Raw genomic sequence first — 19171 nt, 5'->3', positions numbered from 1 at the left:
ATTGCATAAGTATTTTTTAAATGAGCTTCATGCTCCGAAGGGTTGGAACAATTCATTTATTATAAACTTGATTTAAAATTTATAAAATGGTAGAGAATAATCGATAAATAGGTTTTATTACGATACCATTTTGCATGTGGCGTCGACATCAAAGAACTGAATTTGGGGGGTAATAATATTTGTTACGTATTAATTTTAGACTTTGTCAGAACTGTTAATTAGGTTTACAAAATACAAATTAATAAATCGACAGAAATTTCGCTTCACCTGTTTTCGGTGTGATTGCTGTAAAATAGCTCCTGTTTGTTTTACGAATTCCAATCTAGGACATAACGCACAGGAAAATGCCCGTAGGGTCAATCGATTTATGCATTTGTGTTTAATTCATTTGCGCTGATTGCATCGCCCTCGAGTTTCGTAGACTGCTTAATCAAGGTTTGTCGAACTACGCTTCGTTGAGCAGTTTCTTAGGCATATTTTCAGAACTATTAACTCGTGTTTATATTAATCGTAATTATAATTGTTTCATTACTGTGAATTTATATTACTTACTTGAACTTTCTTTAACTTGGTCGATAAAAATTAACGGTGTATAATATGAAACTGGGGAGTCGTGGCCGATTGTAAATAAAATGTTATTTTAATGATATTTGTGCTCCGAAGGTTTAAAATATTTCATTGTAACCGTTATTCGAAATTGTTAATTGCGACTTGAGAAAATATCTTTTATGTTTCCTTAAGGTTTTGATACATTGTAAAAAATCTTCCACTTTGCAACAATTTTGGAGTTTTTGGCGTACCGTTTTCATTCCTACGCATTATTTTAAGGTACGTGTTCTTAGGAAATACGCACGTTTTCTACTTTCTCTGTTTTGTCTTTATATACGTAATGGGATTTATTAATATCCACGTGACCCAAAATCTTCCCACAGTATTTTATTGGAAAAAGCTCATAGTCCAAATTATCTGCATTGAATTAAACAAATTGCAAAAGTGCGCCATGTGCATTGTCACCTTAATTTTTTTTATGTACGAACACATTTAACTCAGAACAGATTTTTTTTGGGAACTCGGTTTAAAGTTTGATTACACATTATTTATCATCTGTTTAATATATCTTTTTTAAAAAAGAATTTTGACATGCTTGAAGGATGGGAATAAACGCTATGAGACTTGTCATTATATAATTTTCTCCTGTTGGAACATCCATGCAGACGATATTATAGTTCCTACTTCATCGTGAGTGCTCTCATGAACGGTGCAAGTTTAAAATTCTCTACAGTCTCTTGAGTTTTTAATGTCTCGTGCCACAGAGTGGGGCTTTATATTACTCCTGCTGTTTACCGACGCTGGGACGGGTCATTACTGCAATATGGAGGCGGCCGCAACGAGTGACAGCCTCGTCTTGTGATTACGAATAACGACTGTAGTTTGAATGGCTCCTACAACTGCCTTCATCTCGTGTTTTACAATCCCCGCGTCTGTTTCTTCTAGAATTATGGTTCTGGCGCATTTCACTTATAAATTTGTTATTAAGCTAGATTAGGTTAAGTAACTATAATTTTTTTTATGTTTTGTGTTGCTGTGAAAACGTGGCCTCTCACATAGAAGGAACAAATTAGGCTGATAGTGTTTGAGAGCAGGTTAGCTATTCTTAAAAAAATATGTTTTCTTTAAAAATTTCTTTTCGTTTTACCCCCATGTTTATCAAAATTCGTCCAAACTGAGACTTAACCAAGGTTAATGTAAGAATTCGAATTCAGTGCAGTAAAAACATTGCACAAATTCTTTTGCTGTTATCCTAAAAAGTTGTCCACTTGTCATCTCTCTTCTCAACTTCGAACATTTCTTACATTCTCATTAACCTAACTTTTGCCAGAAGGACCCTCGCACACTGCCTGGAAAACTTCACACAACCCCCCCCCCCCCCCCCCCACCCGAAATCTAATATCCCCCCGCCTTTTCTGTTCGTTCTTTACGGGGCTAAGAACCTTAGCGGGTGTAAAGATTATTATGAATGGTAATTGAAAAAAATGTGACGGGAAATGTCGAGTGACGTCCTGTAGGAAGAAGCTAGACCACGGAAAATTGCTTTTCAGGATAGCGTTTGCATAAATCCCGAGTCTACAGCGCACCAAGAAAGACGCTTCGGTGTAATGTTTCAGCTGAATTTTGAGAAGAACACAGAGCGGGCTGCGTCTGACGCCTGTACCAGTCGCCGCGGATTAGGATTTGCATGCCTCGGCATAAATGCCCGGGATCACGGGACGGGACACGCGCTGAGACCCCTCGCGATGACCTAAATAATCTCGTGGAAGACGGTCTTCTCCCGCGGAAGTGTTTAGCCTAGTTTCTTCTCTTCTCTTCGTAAACATTTAAAGCTTTTATCATCACATTTTCATAATTTTTACTCTTTACTTATTATTATTATTCTGATCGAGAGGGGTGAAGTGAGATTTCAGGTTCTGATGACGAGTTTCAAAATGGTTGTTACATCGTGCAGCCTTATAGAAGGTTTCAGACGTTTGAAAGGCCATTGCTGCCTCTATAATCACCCTGAAAGCACCTCTGAAACGTCGCTAACCTTTTACCAGATTACACGGCGCAAAACTCAAAATACAGCCATCTTTAAAAAGGATGAGCTAAGTGAAGCACCTCTGAAACGTCGCTAACCTTTTACCAGATTACACGGCGAAAAACTCAAAATACAGCCATCTTTAAAAAGGATGAGCTAAGTGAAGCACCTCTGAAACGTCGCTAACCTTTTACCAGATTACACGGCGAAAAACTCAAAATACAGCCATCTTCAAAAAGGATGAGTTAAGTGAAGCACCTCTGAAACGTCGCTAACCTTTTACCAGATTACACGGCGCAAAACTCAAAATACAGCCATCTTTAAAAAGGATGAGCTAAGTGAAGCACCTCTGAAACGTCGCTAACCTTTTACCAGATTACACGGCGAAAAACTCAAAATACAGCCATCTTCAAAAAGGATGAGCTAAGTGAAGCACCTCTGAAACGTCGCTAACCTTTTACCAGATTACACGGCGCAAAACTCAAAATACAGCCATCTTCAAAAAGGATGAGTTAAGTGAAGCACCTCTGAAACGTCGCTAACCTTTTACCAGATTACACGGCGCAAAACTCAAAATACAGCCATCTTCAAAAAGGATGAGTTAAGTGAAGCACCTCTGAAACGTCGCTAACCTTTTACCAGATTACACGGCGCAAAACTCAAAATACAGCCATCTTCAAAAAGGATGAGTTAAGTGAAGTACCTCTGAAACGTCGCTAACCTTTTACCAGATTACACGGCGCAAAACTCAAAATACAGCCATCTTCAAAAAGGATGAGTTAGGTATATTATTAGTTAGATTTAAGAATGTTTCAAATTTGAACTAAATTTAGACAATAAATTATCTAGAGAAGGCACTTAAATACATATGAAATGATATTAAATCACGTGGTATGAGGGTGTCGAATGGATTCAGCTTCCCTAGGATGAGGGCCGTCATCAGAAATTCCTTTACAAGATGAAAGATTGTTACTTTCTCAGAAGGAATTTGGTTCTTGAATGTAGGTTACTTTGATATAATTATCATAAGTGTAAGCCCAGTATTAATGATGATGTAAGACTGGAAATAGTTTTCTGGAACCGCGCACGTATTGACTAACATTTCAAGACGTAGTTGAACATCAGGATTCAAGATTTAACTTTTGTGCGAGTTATTATTAGAATTTGTGTATGTACTACTCGCTCTTAAGTTCATAGAGCATGTTTCCATTCAAGAAATTACGTAAACTCACAGAAGAACACTTGTCTTTAAGATAGTGAAATTTCTCATATTATCCTGCTCCATTAACCCTTTCGCTGCTCGCTTCACGTGTTAATGCTGGAGGTCTGCATACGCGCTGTTAGCTAGCCAGACGCATTCAAATGGCATGGACTTCCTAACTTTATTAATGCTCTTAGCACACTGCAGGTTGCTGGCGTCTGGTAATTGGTTTCGACTCTTTCGATAATGAAACCAGTGATTATTAAGGCATGTAGTGATAATGGCATCTTGCAATGAGTTCGTGGAACAAATTTTCTACATTCACATATATTCTACAGTTTTGTTGAACAAATTATGTATAATCTTGTAAAAAAGGAAAATTTAACATCAAAAAATGACTGGATATTTGACTGAAGATTTCTGTTTCTAGTGGGGGAGAAATTTCTGTCTCTGTTCGTCTCCACGTCCACACTGACATTAATTACTCCGCCGAGCCAAATAAAGAATTTCAGTTTCGGGTAGATTTTACGAACGTTTCAGATGTCAATTGAATAAAACTTTACTTGGATATTATCCATCGTCTAGTAAATATAAAACGTAAAACGACGTTTCGGAGATGGGGCTCTATCTCCGTCTTCAGGTTCCTAGACAGTTGGGCCCACTAGATAGAGCTAATCCCTATCTCCGGAGATAGGGATTAGCTCTATCTAGTGGAAACCTGAAGACGGAGATAGAGCCCCATCTCCGAAACGTCGTTTTACGTTTTATATTTACTAGACGATGGATAATATCCAAGAAAATTTTTATTCAATTGACTCTTCACCATCGTCAAGAAGTTTTAGATTTGGTTTCAGATGTCCTTGCTGCCTCCATCAACAGGGCGACTGAACGGTAGACTGTTTGCACTTTGCTCTATATTTTGTGTCTCTCACCATGTTTTTTACTCCCGATGATACGTAGCCGAGTGCAGAAATTACATATGAAAGTAATTCACAAGTGATTTACCACATGTCAAAATTAGTTTTTAAATTAATGTTTTTCGCTACAAACTGTGTTCGAGCGTATTAACTTCCCACGTAAAAAGTAACATGATACATGCATCAGTACATCCAGGAAGGGAGTTAACTGTGTTTTTGCTCGTGTGTATTCCAATTAATTCTTTTCATGAACGAAATATAAATGCATTATGGCTACTGTCCGATTCTCAATTTATAATTTATATTAGTTGATCTCCACTGCCCCGTCCGTGTACGCCGGGCGAGCATAACTCGGACATAAGTTCGGTATCCTGGCGCCTGTGAGTGACCTTTTGGACACGATATTCAATTATTTCAAATCCAATCAACATCTCGTCTGAAGAGCGTATGTAGTAGATGACAACAATTTGCTCATGCATTCACTTCGGGATGCTAGGAAAGTGTGTTGCCAGGATCCGTTGACGAACTGGTCACGACTAATGTTACTTATTTTATTTTATTTATTTAGTGTTCTGTCTGACGACAGGTCCATATGAACAGGATCCTTCCATCCTTTTCTCGGACTGGGACCTGTTCATATACGTTCTTGGCAGATGATCCAGAAGTGGTTTGCCATTGCCTTCTTCTGTGTGTGAATGGAGTAATTGTTGGGATGCCACGGAGGAAAACTCCGTGTTGCCTAGACCACGGCCTTGCCCAACACAAGTTATAAATTCGGGCACCGCCGGGAATCGAACCCTAGACCCCCAGGATTACAAGGCCAGCGTTCTAACCGCTAGACCACCTCATCTTATTATTATTTAGTGTTCTGTCTGACGACAGGTCCATATGAACAGGATCCTTGCATCCTTTTCTCGGACTGGGACCTGTTCATATACGTTCTTGGCAGATGATCCAGAAGTGGTTTGCCATTGCCTTCTTCTGTGTGTGAATGGAGTAATTGTTGGGATGCCACGGAGGAAAACTCCGTGTTGCCTAGACCACGGCCTTGCCCAACACAAGTTATAAATTCGGGCACCGGGCGTCCTCATTTGTTTTAAATAAAATTATTTAGACAATGGTCGTAATACGACAGATGCCTTAAAATAACTTTAATTAATTTTTTTGTAACTGATTGTACAATATTATTTCTTCTTTGAAACTGCAAAGGTATATGGAGGGTTAAGGCAATTTCTTGTTTAAAACTATGGAAATTCGTACTGAACGAAGTATCAATTCTACGAACGTTGAGACTAGAATACCGAAGAGCATTCAGATAGAGAGACAATTACGTCATGAGGATTTTCGTAACTTTACTCTGACCACAAGTCTCCTGGGTAGTTGCGCTGTGTAGACACAGCCGAGAGTACCTAAAATCCTCAGAAGACCCATGCTTGGATAGGATAATATTAAAATTGAGTGCAAAAAAATTGGATTAGACTTGGTGGCCGGGATAAACCTGGCTTAGGATCCGTGGCGGATTGTGAATATGACAGTCATTCAGGTATCTGCATAAGTGAATTATTTTTAGGATTTTTAGTTTGCAATATTCACTGACTGTGGTCTGAAATTTGGAATTGATTGAAGGCTTTCGGTGTAATCTCTAAAAGATGTAATGGTACAAATAACTCACGGGCATTTATTGTAGCGAAAATATGAGGATGTTGGGAGCTGAAACTTTTGACTTTGATAAATGTTGGTTGAACAGCGATTATACGTGCTATTAATCTCGCGGAAAACGAGATGCTAGAGTCTGGGCGGTTTAAGACGTGGAATATTTGGGAAACGTTTTCGAATACAAGATTTGCCTTCGTTAATAAATAACCTTATTCTGCGTGAGAGATGTTTTGCCCTCCGTGATGGAAATGACACGAATCGTGATTTTATAATTCTCTCCCTGCTGCACGTGTAGTAACATCGTCCCTGAGTGAGCGCGGGCCGCCATGTTGTGGCAGTGACGTTTGTGACGTGTGGAGCGGTACTTTGGTCCAGCTGTGGCCTGTCTTGATTTATGATGGTGTCGGGATAAATCTGCCGCGTCCTCTGAGTCCCTGCCCCCCGTACCTAATCTGCCTCTTTCACGTGCCACATGTAATTTTAACGCTTATGTTTCATCACGTCAACAATAATAATTTTTACGCATTCCTCTCCCCGCTAAATTAATTTCAACTCAGATCACAGTTATAGATAATTTTAATGTTATGTTCTACAAATCTTCCGAACTCATACATTCTTTTTTTATTTTCGAAAATACCATTTTGGCTGTTCGCATAAATATTCTGTATAAATAACAGCCATGTCACATATTTTGTAACCTTCTACTCGAAAAGGTTGTTATAATCTAAGCTTTCATTTGACTTAAATTTATGAATGTGAATATTTAAAAAAATATATTTACTTAAGATGATAAATACCATAATCCCTTTTTCAACTTGGTTCTACTGCCTTCATTTGCTATGTATTCGTCGTTACCACTAAGGCAAATTTCGACGAGAAACCGAAGAATTTCTGGACGAAGCCCTTTCTCTGATTTCTCCTTAAAATTTATTATTTCTGACTTGATTCCATCTAATAACGCAATAAATGATTCAAAACGTGCTTTGCCACACGACAGTCTTTTGTTGATTCCCTTTCGATAGTGGCTTCGACGCCTTTGGATTCTTCCGAGACTTTCCAGATCTCAAAATGGCTTTTTCGCACTATTTTCAGTCCGTGGATCAAAACTATATTGCGTACACTCCCTGGCGTGTAATACCATGGACAAACAGCTTAGTCATGTCTGAAGTGAAGACCTCAAATGTTTTATTTTAAAACGTATTCACGTCTGATAAATGGCGTTTTAAAAAGAATTGATTTTCAACTATTATTTCCAGATGCGTAGTTTGTGTTGTGTTATATTTTATTTATAGATACTCATTTCTATCAATTATGGTACATTTGTCGTGTGATTAGGAAATCATGACTGGTATATTTAGTTTTATTCTTAACGTTAATTCTTATTGTTATGTAATAGTCACTGTACAAATATCGCTCTTCAATTCACCAGTATATGAAACTTAGGATGCATTAAAATACTTTATTCTTATCAAAATACATTCGTTATTTTCCTTCAGTGGATTCAAAGTAAATATGCAATAGGCTACCGTGTCTGGGATTTCAGTTACAATAGAATCAGCTAGTTTGGAGAGGTGGTAGCTGACTGGTAATACAAGAGACGAAGGACCTCCCCCTCCCAACATACGCCTGAACAATCCGACAATACATAGGACGGTGCCATACGTCCTGGTAGGTCCTAGAGTCATGACGCTTTTATAAACGCGACGGCCTCGTTCTGACAAGCTTCCATTGAAACTCAAAGTGGTTTGGGAGCCAGGAGTATACCACGACCTGTATGCCTTTTATTTGCGTTTATACGTTATGACAATGAATCCAAGTGGCTGGAGAATGATATTTTTCTTTTGAACACCAGAGAGCGTCCCTCTGAACTTTCCAGGAATAAAACTGTGGACGTGGAACGTAATGTAACCACCACAAGAAATATATCACGAAAAACAATAAATGGCGGATATAGAAAAGTGGACCTACAAATGTTTTGGTGTTAAATCTCGGCGGAATCAGAGTGTTAAAATGTCTAATTCCTATACTGTGGCGAAAATACGTAGTTCACTTCTGAATCTATTCTCCTTCTAATTTTCAAAGCATTTCGTATTGTTCTGTAACTCCAAAGGCTAAAACATAAGGCCGATAATTCATTAATTAAATTAGCCAGTCTTTAATGTTTGTCATAAATCTCCTGAAATAAAGGGAATTCAACCAAACTAATATGTTTAGCGGTCCTCTGAATTCCATTCTTAAATATGCCATCTCATTACGGAAACTCGTGAATTCTATAAATGAAATGCAGGACAAACTACGATATGTCATGGTCGTTTATGAACTTAATTTTTAAATATATAACCGAAATCTCAATCCTTATTATCATAATTCAAATTTCAATCAAATTCAATTAGACTTCATCATTATGTCCCAGCGTACAAGCTTTCATAATTTTTAAAATGAAATTTGGTTTTCTCCTTACGAACTGTTGACAGAAGTAAATATAGGAATGCATTTACATTATACGCAACTCAAGCTAATCGCGAGAACTGTCATTCAGTTCCACGTATTAATTAAACTCCGGGACTAACTACTTCCAATTGTAAATGTCTCACTCAGTCTAATGAAATCTCGTCTTATTCTATCGAACGTCGTTACGATAAGTTACACACATCACGAGCTTAAGTGTTCTCATCGTACGCTAATTTGCAACGTTGTTACTGTATTAACGATGACAACATTAAGTTTAAACCTAAAAAAAACTTTTATGTAGTCCAGACACTTTAAAATTTGTAATTCCCCCACGGTCGTAAAAGCGTATCGAGGTTTAACCTAACTCTCTTCGCCTTGAGAATGGAACCCGTACGTATGCCCGAAACGTCGACAGTTTATCCTTCATCCGCAAGGATCCATCTTCTAGAGCAGGGGTTCTCAACTTTTCTCGCTGGCGAACCACTAATTCTAATTTAACACATTAAACGTACCACTAACCAAATGCGAACAGGAAAAACTTATTTATGTTAATATTATCTTTTTATTTTCTTACTAAGTTCGCGTACCACCAGTGGTACGCGTACCTTAGGTTGAGAAACGCTGTTCTAAGGACAGCTTTCTCATATGATGATTTGTGTGCAGGTTTCGAGACAATTTTTACGCTGTAGTGCGTTAATTTTGAATACGAGCGTAATTGTGGTTCGAAGTTCGGAGTTCAGACTCGCAGTGCGATGAGTTTGTTTTCCGACTCGACAACAGTGTTATCGTACTCTGTGGTGTTACGGCTGTCCTATAAATTTAGGTACGTAAGCGGGCGATTGGTTCTCTGTTCGCGTTGGTTTTCAAATTCTAGGTCAATAAAGCCCTGTATGTAGGGCTTCTGAACTTTACTATCCTCTCGTGCGATCTGCATTTGTTTATGTATATATTAAGCCTGTTTTACGCATGTGTAGGATCGGTCTAGATGGAGGTATTTGAATGTTATCTCTGAAAACTCGATTTGTAGCCTCAGTCATACAGTTTATATTACAACCTTTGTCAGAAGTGTTAATTTTGGTTTGACTTTGCAAGAGATGGATGTATAAACACTGATATTTTTGGAAAAGCGCCTCTCTTGGACACACTAATAATAAATGATACCCAATTGTTTTTATATTATTGGATAAGCCTTTACACGTGATACTGTTATTTAATGTAAAGAATATTGATCATAAAATTGAATAATTTACGTAATGTGTATATTTTTTCATGATTACTTTTGTTTATGCGCTCTGCCTAGAATATTTCTTGGTGTTTAATATTGTCGCGAAACTGTTTTATAAAAAAAGCACTATTTTTCGTAGAAACACTGAAGTTTGTTACAGAAAATGTTACGCGGGTTATCGAAGTCTGAAGGGTTCTTAAACACGAAATAAGAATGGAAATGAGACGTGATACTTGTTAATTTGTGGATGTCGGGAGGCTTTTTACAGTTTAAAGAAATACGTTCTGAACGTTTGGACTAGATTCAACTTTCTCAGGGAACACTAATTGACTCACGTTATTTAACGTTGTCATAATTGCAAGATTTCGATTATGGCGGAACAGAGAACTCGAAGAAACTGAGGAAAAGGGAAAATTTTAAAAAAAAATCAGAAATAAACTAAGATAAAATAAAAATTTTGAGACAAATAAATTGAGTTGGGTGGGGGAGGGGGGGGAGCTCTAAAAATATGAAATGAAAATAGTGAACAAAACGGGATCAGGTAAATGGAATAGAACAAATATATGAATAAATAATTCAGAGAAAATGGAGACGAGATAAAGGAAGGTAAAAATAAAAGGCGTGAAGAGAAATTTGACGCTGAAGAGAGAAGACATTAAAGCTGGGGAAATTGGAGTGCGTAAAATATACGGGAACCGTGATCAAGGATAAGATAAAAAGCTCGAAGGACAAAGCAGAACAGAGGTATTTCGTTTCGTTTGCATACGAACTCTTGGCTCCGTATCGCGTGTACGGGCTCTAATCTTCTGTCCTCCCTTGAAGTCCTTTCTCTCTGAGATAAGCCGTGTCCCGTGAACAGTTGGGAGTTCCTGTGTTCTGCCGAACAGGAGACTGTTTTGCGGCACGAATCAATTTTAAAACCGTACCGTATTCAAAAAATGAGGCGGTATACTGACTGGCTACGGACTGGACGACTGGGGTTCGATCCCTGAAAGGAACAGAGGATTTTTCCTCTAGCCTCTGCGTGCAGACCGGCTCTGAGGCCCACAAAACCTCCTACCCAATGGGTACCGGGGTCTTTCCCGGGGGTAGAACTCGGCTGTGTAGTGCTGTTAACAGCAGGGGTAGTGGATTAACAATTTTGAAGCGTTAGGAAACTTTCAGAAACTGGATTCATCGCCGTCTCAAATAAAACTGTAAAAAAGTGAAAATAATTTCATCTAATGCTAATTAATGTTACACATTTATTAATTCATTGACGTTCGATAACTGTTGATCTAATTTCTTTGACGCAAGGCGGAAGTACATTTAAATTGCTTAATGTAACAGATTTATAATCTCCAATTAAGTTTTGCAGTTTATATGATTAAAATGCGTTGATGGTTGTGTGTCACGAAATTACAACCTGAATATTGTGTGAAGTTTAATTTCCAATAAGAAATTCATCTGTTTTTGTGAGTGAAGTGTTACGGGCTACAAATCTGCCTGGTTTACTTAGAGTTACACAGAACTTTCCATACTGCCTGTGGTATTATTCTCGATTATAATGAGATTCCTATAGACTGAGACAAAGGATTGTTTGACGAGATCAGTGAGCACTTCTGTGCAGGTATTATAAGAAACGTTTGAAGTTTCTCTGCACTCAGGAATTATGCTATGAAAGTTCAGAGATAGGGAACGAATTTCCTGACAATTTCTCTCCCAAGGAATGTTCTGATATTGACAAGAAGTTATCCGTTCGTCTTTACACACGAAATGTAATGTTACACACAAAGTACTAAATCCCGTCTCCACTGTTTCATTTATTTAACCTAGGGGAAGCTGCAACTTCTGGTGCGATATTCATTACCTTCTCTTACGTAATACAATGTATCGTCTGTTTAATGAAAACTGGAAGACTGATATCCACATAGCACCTCCCACCTTCTCCATTTCCGAACAGGAATAAATACGTCTTGAAGGTTGTCATAAAATGCAGACATTTAAGCTGTATTACGTAACAGTGCTAATAAGCCATCATGTTATCTTAAGCTCTGAAAGACAAGCACGGACCCTTTTGTTAATTCTTAAAACTTGGCTCAGCGTGAGACGGGACTTTGTTCGACCATTGACCTTTCAACTTGGGGTTCTGACCCCGACAGAGGCAAAGAATTTTTTCTCAGGTCTCTGAGTCCAGACCGGCCGTCGGGCGCACACAACCTCCTTTCCAATGGGTATTTTAGGTCAGGTTATGGTAGATTAGGAAAGGTTAAATTGAGTTACGTTACGTTTCGTTAGGTTAGGTTTGGACAGAATGTTTCAAAATTAAAAAAGAATTACAAATATTTCAAATCTTGGCAAAATACATGCAAAGTGTAAATATTTTTCTAAAAATATACTAAATAATTTTTTGAAAATGTAATTAATGTTTCAGAATTTTAAACAGTTAATCGGATTACCAACGTTAGCAGAATTTCTATGAAACAGCATTTTTCGAAAATTTTCAAAATTAAAAAAAAAATTAAAATTGTAAGAATTGGCAAAATATCTGTAAAATATGAACATTACTGAATGATTTTTCAAAATAAAAATTTGCCGCCGTCGGGATTCGAACCGCAGTCGACCAATCGCCGCAAGTTTTCCCTGTGCCGACTCAGATACTTCTATATATTCTTGTGGAGTCAACGTGTATGGGAGAAGAATTTTTTTATATATATGTGAATCGGAGCTCAAATTAAATGATTTTACAGTATGAAAATAATTTTTTTTTTGTCCCTTTCGGGGTTCGAACCCTGATCGTCCAGTTGGCGCCGACTGAGGTACTCTTTACGCCTTCATGGCCTATAGTGGGACAGCTTCACTTTACTTACGGTTTTCAGCAAACCAAACTTAAAATTAAGTCTGCCACGAGGTTTAAATCTGGGGTTTAAGAAATTATGTTTAGCCTCGATCCAAGTATCGACTGCTGAAAAATCCAGGAGTTGAAATTGAACAATTTAATTCTGTTCTGTTACTGAATAATATAAGCCACGGTGGTCTAGCGGTTAGAACGCTGACCTTGTAATCCTGGGGGTCTCGGGTTCGATTTTATAACTTGTGTTGGGCAAGGCCGTGGTCTAGGCAACACGGAGTTTTCCTCCGTGGCATCCCAACAATTACTCCATTCACACACAGAAGAAGGCAATGGCAAACCACTTCTGGATCATCTGCCAAGAACGTATATGAACAGGTCCCAGTCCGAGAAAAGGATGGAAGGATCCTGTTCATATGGACCTGTCGTCAGACAGAACACTAAATAATAATAAGATGAGGTGGTCTAGCGGTTAGAACGCTGGCCTTGTAATCCTGGGGGTCTCGGGTTCGATTTTATAACTTGTGTTGGGCAAGGCCGTGGTCTAGGCAACACGGAGTTTTCCTCCGTGGCATCCCAACAATTACTCCATTCACACACAGAAGAAGACAATGGCAAACCACTTCTGGATCATCTGCCAAGAACGTATATGAACAGGTCCCAGTCCGAGAAAAGGATGGAAGGATCCTGTTCATATGGACTTGTCGTCAGACAGAACACTAAAATAAAATAAAATAAATAAATAAATAAATAATAATTATTTCCCCGTGATCTACCAAGTCTTGAGGTCTCTTCGTCGACTGGAGCAGTTGAGTCCACACCGCTCACTTTAATGTCTCCAATTAATGAAGATGGCAATTGAATCTCCGTGCTGGTATTTTGAGGCCTCTAGGTTATTACCAAGAGGCGCGTGTGAGAACCAGAGATTAATGCTCTATGAAAGTTGTGACAAGTTTCGTTGTGTGAAGAGGTTCGTTGCCGAATGAAATAACGGGGAGCCTCGTACAATGTCCTGGCGGCCTTTTACTTGCTAATGTCATTAAACAGGACGACGCTCTCCCACTCTTGGTAAAGGGTGGCTTTGTCGTGGGTGAACGATGGTGGTCGATGGGGGTGTAGCGGGGTGTGGGTGGGGGTTGGGGGAGTCATCGTCCCAAGTGGTTGTGGTGGGGTGAACTTGCGCCTTGAGATCTGTTCCATTCTCCAGCAACTTCAACTTTGGAGTGCCGAGGGTTGGAAGAATAAGAAACCTGGGGACCGCGAAAGCATCGGACAGACGCTCATTATGTCGGCTGCCCAGACGCAGACGCGTTCAGTTCTGCTCTTCTGGAGTGTCAGGTACGGCGAACGACAGTGAATAGTTTTTGAGGATACGAAATTTAAAAAAAAAGACGTTGTGCGCACATGAGCTGCTAGTATAAATGCACGTTTTTATATTTGAATTATTTAATTAATTCAGTTTAGTTGAATCCTTGTCAAGGAACTCACACCTTCTACGGAGCTATTTGGTACTCGCAGTTTATTTAAGTTCCATTTTAATATTATCCTGCCATTTATGTCTAGGTCTGACAAGTAGTATCTTCTCTTCATGTTTGTCCGGCTAATTTTTAAATCTGGCCCACCCTTGCTATACTCCTGCGCCATTTTGTTTATATTTATGAAATTGAGTGTGTATAGTCTACTGCACACAATATACAATTATGTCCCTGTGACGTATGCTACCTGCCACTGCTCAAGAATACGAGGGTTATGAATGATAACTTTTCTTTTCGCTGGAATTTAAAGCTTAGTGTCGTAATTAAAGAGATGATCTACAAGTCTGTATAACGAAAGATAATTTCCGTCGAATTTTCAACAGGCATCATAAAGAAATTAGAATATGGCTGTCTTCTGGGCTGTTATTGGTAGACGTTTACGGACGTTTCAAAGGTGCTTGCTGCCTCTATCATCAGGGCGTTGACTCTATAAACCTTCGCCCTCAGAGAACCTGAAATCTCGTATCGTTCTTCATTTCACGCTCGGTTCGGTGACATTTGGATCCGTATGTGGGAGAAATACATTTTGTGTTGGTTGCGAACCAGATTTCACTGCCACTTTGCATCTAAGAACTTAGCACGCGGCTTAATTAAGTTGTCTCGCCGTGGAACTTCACCCGTAAGCCAGCTGGTGAGCAGGGCGACAAATTTGGGGAAATGGGACCATCGGAATTGCATGTTATTACTGAAGAATTTAGCCTAAGTTGTACGAGTATGGTCTCTTCTTAGTTACATTCTCCTGCGTCTGTTCCCAAAATACTGTTTCTGCAGAAAACGTTATCATACGCTGTATTCAGTCTCCAATTTGCGATGAATTTCCAGCTTCTGTGTTGCTTATTGCAGAATCCACTACGCGGTCTGTAACTTTTAATGAAGCATCCCCCGATCTGTTACAGATTACGATGCGACTCTCGTGTTGGAGTTCGCTTTAAACCCTCCCGCGTCTCACATACTGACAGACTAACGCGGCTTCTGGGAACAGATGAAGACCTTCTTCCTCCACTCCACTCCACTTCACTTCACTCCACTCCACTTCACGCCACTTCACTTCGCCTGCCATGCACTTAACACTAAACCCGACGACGGGCAAGTCGTTGAGGGGTTCTTGGGGATGGTTATGCAAGACAATAGTTTTTCTGCCTTAGACTTGCGGTTAAAAACCAAATTTTAAAACAAAATATTTCCATATGTAAGTAGGATTTCCTGTTCTAACAGAGGCGAGTATTAAGATAGGTCCTTTCTGGGCCGATTAGTGTGGTAGAAGTTAATCTACGTCTCAGAGTTCTTCCTTACTCTACCATCGTCGGTAAACTATAAAATTTCAAGGCTCTACAACTCAGAAGACATCAATTTACTTACGTACTTATCTGCATGCAGCGGGAGTTCGAAAGAACTGAGCTGGTTCCTAATTTTAACATACAAGAGGGGGTTGTCTCGTCCTGAGAAACTTACAGTCGCTCAGTCACCATTCCAGGCCTTTTATAGAAGGTCTGATCTGCTGACAGCGTCCTTAAACGTAACAGAAGTCTCTCGGTCAAATGTTTAATGTTTAGTAGTTATTGACTTATAAACAATATATAACACGATTTGTTCGTGGTCTGTGTCCGTAGCAAATTTTAAATATCCATCTCCATAGTTGGTTAGTAGTCGTCATCAAACCTGAAGATAAAGTTAGCTTCGTGGTGTTGTATTACACCCTACAAAATAGTTATCTTTTGAATAGGCGTAATTATACGTAATTTTAGGACCGTTTGTTAGGCAACCCACATTACAAGTCTCGTGTCATTAAAGACTAACATAAAAGCTGTATGTTCGTGAGCTGACCAATGGAGGCCGTCTTATTTATAGCCAGCGTACTTCTGCGGGAGAGACAAAGGATACATTTAAATTTACGTAACGCAGAGGAGCTAGTTTTACGAGGCTTTAGACAAAAACAGTTTTTTCTTGTATGTTCTTTTAACGTCGGGAAAATAATTACATTCTGCGCACTTTCTTTGTATTTTGGGACCTAGGATCGGGTTAGCGAGCTGTGGACGACAGTTTGATACGTAGGGACGTCTTTTCAGTGAGAACAAAGCGGAACTGAAAGTTGGAAACTTGTGGTGGAAAGACGTCTTTTTTTTTTTTGTGGATGATTTACATTTCTGCATATATATTGGCCGAATATGCGAGTGTGTCCGATTGCGTGATGAAATACGCATTTATTTTGCATTATTTCTTAGCCAGGTGAGTGCGTATTTATTTATTCCTCATGACTTTTGTCTTTCTGTATAAACAATCCCTCGGGAGTCGAGAAATGTTTGTGAAAAATCCGTGGTCTTAACTGATTATTATATGTGCTGAATTTATTGATTGATATTATCAATTACATTATTATTACTTAGATGGTATATTTGCGTCATATTGTGAAAATATATTTAATTAATTATTCTTGTCCGTCTAATCACAATTTAAAATTAAAATTAAGATAATTAAAATATCATGTGATGTTCTTTATCGAAACATTCGATTTACATTTCTAATGTTCTAAATGTAAATCGAATGTTTCGATAGGAACATCACATGATATTTTAATTATCTTAATTTTAATTTTAAATTTTAAATTGTGATTAGACAGACAAGAATAATTAATTAAATTATTATTACTATTGTTATTCTAAGACAACGTTCTTAATCGTTTTTTTTAAGTTTCCAAAAGATCAAATTTCTATGGCCCCCAACTCTGTCTATTAAGAAGCCATGTCTTTGGCTGATACAAGTCAATACTGAACACACGTTAAACAGCACAGCCAATATTTACACAAGGATGTGGCCAATTCACATTAGGGGTAGATGGTTTCTTTACGTTGGCACTAAGAAGAACTGGAGGATACTCCGTGGACAAAGGCCACAGCACATCCGAGAACTGTCGTGTGTTCGAGTCCTTGTTAATATGTTTTCTGTACCTTGGAAACTTGGAAGCACTTACCCTAGTCTCGAAAAGATACTGAACGTCACAGTTGGGGCACTTACAGCGCACATTTTGTCCTTATATGAAGGCAGATGCCTCAGCTTAAACAATCCTGCCAATGCAAATGTCAGGACCTAAATATACCGTGTTGGAGCCGGTGTTACCACCGCAGAAGTGGAAACAGAGTAGAAATTAATGTCGACATCCGCTCCAACTCAGTACGAAATTCCGCGAACCGTGTTCGTATCGACATCCATTTAGGATTACTCGTGTCTTCAGTCTCGAACTTTCGAAGTTAAAACATTGTCCTTACCCTGGTATTCCAAAGGGCTGACTTATACAGAGATGCAGAAACTGGTTTGGATAATTCGGTTTGCTTTGAGAGTCTGACAATAAATTTTAAATTGCTAAACTTCGTTTGTGATTGGCGAATTTGTCCAGTAAGTGACGAGCACTTTTTAAAACATTGCCGAAGTGTAATACGATCTCGTATGTTAGATCGGGGATTCTCAAATTGCGGGGTCGACGTTTCATCGCCCTGATGATGGAGGTAGCAAAGACCTTGGTAGAAGTTCACTTCAACGTTTCAAAGATTCTTCTGCCTCCATCATCAGGGCGATTATTACTATTTCCACTCTTGAGTGATCCTTAGCCACAACGTATTTTGAAAGTATTGATTGATTTCAGAGTATGCAGACGTATCTCAAGTGACGACAATATTACGTACTTTTGTACACCTTTTCAGTAAGAAGTGTGTTACTTCTGTGTCATAAATTTCACATCTACTAACCGATTCTAAGGTGCAATGAGAAATATAGATTTTCTTTTGCAAAACAAAGCAGATATTAGTGACATATTATTCAGACAGAGATCCTTTTCGGGCAGGAAAATACTGACGTCGAACCAAGGGTGAAGTGAATCCACGGTTGTGTCCGTACGCTGCTGGTTGTCGAACACCCATAAATTTTCGGAATTCGAGCAACAAACGATGGCTCGAAACTCTTTACGATGGAAACATATTGACAAACCAATGAACACAGACAGGGTTTTGCGGTCCTGTGGCCTGTTGAAAACCGCGTTCTGAATTCAGAGCTGCATGCCTGTGGTTACTCTGTACACAATGCTTTTATGCACGCCAACATGTCATCTGATAACATTCCGAACTAAGTCCCCGTATTTCCAAAGCGCTTAAAGGCAGGCATTTTAAAAAAAAACTGCTTTGAACTGTTGTCAGTGTTCTATTGCCGCGTATCTTGTGCAGAAGACCGTGCAGAGATTTATAAACAAATTAGACACGCTCGGAAAGTGTTTTCCAAATACCGGAATACACACAATGTCCACATGGGTTCTTCACAACTCGCAAAATCCGCCTTGTTCAGTAGTTTTCATTTGGGTCACCAGGTCGCAGCATATCAATGCTTGTTTAATATGTTAGCTACTGTTCACTTCTGTAGACTACCCTCGTCGGACATCCGCCATTATCAAACTCAGCGCTTAGACCAAAGAAATATTTCTTCAAGACGTAATTGACAATCAGAAACATAATTTGTATGATTTGAGGTTTTCATGGCGGAGTCTGAAGATGATTTGTCTTCTGGGTTGTAGCGCCGTTTAGTCTGGTGGAAGTTTACCGACGTTTCGGAGGTTCTTGCTGCCTCCATCATCAGGACGATATTGTGAGCTTGCGACATGATATGCCTTTTGAAGACACTTGGGATTGGAACTGAATTAGACTGACTCAGGATACGGCCCATTGGCGCCAAATCCGTGGAAGGGGCGTGAGGATACATCCCTGCTGGTGGGAAAGGAGTTTACAATTAGAATAATATAA

General features: G+C 39.0%; 1 protein-coding gene across 3 annotated transcripts in view; it reads left to right on the top strand.

Annotated features, from left to right (window-relative positions):
* LOC110834093 (uncharacterized) overlaps nucleotides 1-19171 on the top strand; it is a 273000-nt gene that overhangs the window by 195270 nt on the left and 58559 nt on the right. The window contains exon 1 of one of the 3 annotated variants that reach the window (XM_087354185.1): nucleotides 16442-16616. The exons of the other annotated variants lie outside the window; for them this stretch is intronic. The gene's annotated coding sequence lies outside the window, so the exon portion shown is untranslated. Of the gene's footprint in view, nucleotides 1-16441; nucleotides 16617-19171 lie in introns of those variants that run through there. 3 annotated transcript variants of the gene reach the window in all.

Source organism: Zootermopsis nevadensis, unplaced genomic scaffold, assembly GCF_977971745.1.
Source record: "Zootermopsis nevadensis isolate Lab colony 2312 unplaced genomic scaffold, Znev_1.0 Znev_ptg000023l, whole genome shotgun sequence".
Classification (NCBI taxonomy): Eukaryota; Metazoa; Arthropoda; class Insecta; order Blattodea; family Termopsidae; genus Zootermopsis; species Zootermopsis nevadensis.
This window is presented reverse-complemented; position numbering and strand designations above follow the sequence as displayed.